We start from the raw sequence: 3,901 nt of genomic DNA, 5'->3' as shown, positions 1-3,901 counted from the left end.
AAGGAGCACGAAATTTTATGCCTCAAAAGAGGTCTGAACTTTGAAGTTTAATTCTCAAATGATCAAAGTTGAAAAAATGCACACACATGGCCTCTATTTATAGCCTAAGTGTCACATAAAATTGGAGGGAAATTTGAATTTCTATTCAAATTTTACTTGAATTTGAAATTGAATTTGTGGAGCCAAATTTCGGAGCCAAAATTTCAATAATTATGATTAGTGAATTTTAGCTATGGTTCAGCCCACTGATCCAAGATCAAGTCCAAGATTCTCCACTAAGTGTGCTTAGGTGTCATGAGGCATGTAAAACATGAAGGACATGGACAAAGTGTGACTATATGATGTGGCAATGGGGTGTAGCAAGCAAATGCTCACCTCCCCCTCTAAAATTTAATTGAATTGGGCTTCTCCCAATTCAATTAAATTTATTTACCAACACATACATCAAATATTCACCCAACGCATGTGAAATTACAAAACTACCCCTAATACAAAAACTAGTCTAGGTGCCCTAAAATACAAGGGTTGAAAAATCTTACATTTCAAGGGTACCCTACCTACATTATGGAGCCCTAAATACAAGGCACAAGAATAATGAAACCTTAATCTAATATGTACAAAGATAAGTGGGCTCATACTTAGCCCATGGGCCCGAAATCTACCCTAAGGCTCATGAGAACCCTAGGACATTCTCTTGCATCTCTAGCCCAATCTACTTGGAGTCTTCTATCCAATGCCCTTGTGGGGTAGGATTGCATCAATCTTCAACATTAACACCAATTTTTTTCCCTTGTAGAACAGCTGAACACCTTTCATCAGAAGGGTCTTGAACATAAAATACATGTTTAGCTTGTTCTGCAATGATGAATGGATCATTCTGGTAAGCGAGTTTCTTAAGATCTACCAATGTAAATCGCATATCATCTGTCTACACGCTGATATTGTGTTCAACCCACTTACATTTGAAAACACAAACAGTGAATTTCACATAGTTAAGCTCCCATATTTCTTCAACGAAACCAAAGTAAGGGATGGAAGCTACACAGGGATTGTCATCATGTACACTAGGGAAGTGTTGAGATTCAGCCCTTAGGGTAACCCTACTATTTTGCATTGTACTTTTCTCATCTTGTGCTTTTGTATGGAAGGAATACTTGTTTATATTGTATCCTTGCCAAGTTATAACATTTCTTTTAGGCACATTTGCTAGCTTTCTTAACTTTTCAGAAGTATTATCATCGGCAAAGATTATATCTTTAAACCAATGTAGGAAAGTCTTGTTATGCTCTTTAAGACCCCGTTCTTCGACATTTCTGGATTACTTTCCTTCACTAAACCTTCATGGCAAAGTATGTATGGCAAAACTTCATTACTGTTATTCAATACATACAAAAGAGCTTGTTGCAACTCTTTTACACTTAGAGTGATAACTTGTATTTCTCTTGAATCTTTACCTCTCACTCTTTCATCATGTCGAGACTCAAGAAACCCAACATGTTTTGCTTCTTTAATATACTCTGAATAAAATTCAATGGCTTCTTCTGCAATGTACCTTTCCACAATAGATTCTTCCGGACAGTGTAGATTCTTTGTATATCCTTTTAAGATCTTCATGTATCGCTTAACCGGGTACATCCACCGCAAGTAAATAGGACCACAACATTTGATTTCTCTGACCAGATAAATAATTAAGTGAACCATGATGTCGAAGAAAGTAGGAGGAAAATACATCTCCAACTGACACAATATAATAACAGCCTCGTTTTCCAGTTCATCTAACTTAACAGGATCAAGGACTTTGCTACATATGGCATTGAAGAAGAATAACCACAACTGAGTTATAGCAAGCCTAACTTTTTTAGGCAAAAGTTCTTGTATAGCCTTGACTAACAATTGTTGCATCAAGATGTGGCAATCATGAGACTTTAAGCTTACCAACTTAAGATCTTTCAACTGCACAAGGCTCTTAATATTTGAAGAGTATCCTTGTGAGACTTTGACCCAGCACAGACACTGATAAAAACTGATCTTTTCCTTTCTGAACAAAGTATGACAAGCTGGAGGCAAGTATATTTTTTTACCATCAGACCTTGGATGTAACTGCGATCTTATACTCATCTCAACTAGATATTGACAAGTATTGAAACCATCTTTCATCTTGCCTTGAATGTTAAGGAGCATCCCAATAACACTATCACATACATTTTTCTCCACATGCATAACATCAATACAATGTCTAACATCTAGATCTGACCAGTATGGAAGATCAAACAAAGTCGACCTTTTCTTCCATATTCCATATGCAAGTCTTACTTTTTTCCTTCTTTTGGGTCTTTCCAAATATAGTATTCAGGTGTTGAACCCACTGGAAGACCTGGTCACCAGTTAATGGTATCAACGCAGTTTCATGCTCTTGATTTCCATTAAATGCTTTTTTCAATCGCTAGTAAGGGTGATGAGGTTTCAAAAAATGTCGATGCCTAGTGTAGACTATTTTTCTACCATGTTTCAATTGTATGTAGGTTGTGTCTTCTTCATAGATGCGGTAAGCATGATGGCCCTTAACACTATACCCGCTTAAATCCCCATATGCTGGAAAGTCATTAATGGTACAAAAAAGCATTGCATGCAAATGAAAAGTCTCACTTTGAAACCCATTAAACACTAAAACCGCCTCATCCCATAACTTGGTCAAGTCTTCAATCAAGGGATGAGATAAACAACAATGTTATTTCTTGGCTGTCTTGGGCCAGATATCATCATAGACAACATCATGTATTTTTGCTTCATGCACAACCAAGGAGGCAAATTGTAAATTACTAGCAAAACTGGCCACGAACTGTGTTGAGTACTTAAATTGGCATATGGATTCATTCCATCAGTGGCTAGTCCAAGCCTAAGATTTCTTGCCTCTTTGCCAAAATTTGGATGCAAACGATCAATCTTCTTCCACTGGGAAGAATCAGTCGGATGACAGATCATTCCATCGCAGTTTCTCCCATTTGCATGCCATGTAAGGTCTTTTGGGTCGGGGAGATGCTAGGTGCACCTAGCATTATTGTTGGTGCACCTAGCACTTAAATGGAAAAGACTTTTAAACCCCTACCAAATTTATTTAAAAACTCTACACCCAGCACCCAGCCGTTTCTTCTTCTTCTTCTTCTGCGCTGTTTCTTCTTCCTTCCGTTGTGACCAGACTTCTTCTTCTTCTGCGCGATTCTGCAACCTCAAGTGGACTATTGCTGCCGGTGGCGTAGGTTCCTTCTTCACCATTGTTGGCGGCATGGTGGTGGTGCTGTTGTGCTGCTCTGCTCTGCTTCATCCTTGCACGTTCTCCTCGACTGGCGTTTGGCGGCGTGGTGGTGGTGCTTTATGGATTAACTTGATCCACATGTAGATTTTAAAGCTGAGATTTGCAGATCAAGTTGATCCGTAAGCCTGTTACGGATCAACTTGATCCATAATTCTTCTGCAAATCAAGTTGATCTGTAACAATCAACTTGATCTGCATGTAGATTTTAAAGCTGCGGATCAAGTTGATTGTTACGGATCAACTTGATCCGCAGAAGTATTACGGATCAAGTTGATTTTTCGTCACTACTACACTCGTCATCATCCTTCACTTTGTACCGTGAAACCCCACACCTAGGGAATTTATGCATTTCTTGAAACTCATGTCTGTACAGTATGTAGTCATTAGGGCAAGCATGAATCTTCTGATATTCCATACCCATTAGACACAATATCTTCTTAGCCTGATAGTAACTTTTTGGCAACGTGTTTTCCTCTGGAAGCATATCTTGCACTACTTAAAGCAGTGAACTAAAGCTTTTGTCACTCAACCCATATCTGGCCTTCACATTAACCATACTTAACATTGCTGACAACAACGTCAAGGAAT

At 38.5% G+C, this 3,901-nt stretch overlaps 1 non-coding gene across 1 annotated transcript; it reads left to right on the top strand.

Moving 5' to 3' along the window:
- The first annotated feature begins 3,476 nt into the window (after nucleotides 1–3,476).
- On the top strand, nucleotides 3,477–3,558 carry MIR10433 (microRNA MIR10433). Its single transcript, NR_161723.1, has one exon. It is a non-coding gene; the product is annotated as a microRNA MIR10433 (primary transcript).
- The last annotated feature ends 343 nt before the right edge of the window (nucleotides 3,559–3,901 follow it).

This window comes from Glycine max, chromosome 14 (genome assembly GCF_000004515.6).
Source record: "Glycine max cultivar Williams 82 chromosome 14, Glycine_max_v4.0, whole genome shotgun sequence".
In the NCBI taxonomy this organism is placed as follows: domain Eukaryota; kingdom Viridiplantae; phylum Streptophyta; class Magnoliopsida; order Fabales; family Fabaceae; genus Glycine; species Glycine max.
This window is presented reverse-complemented; position numbering and strand designations above follow the sequence as displayed.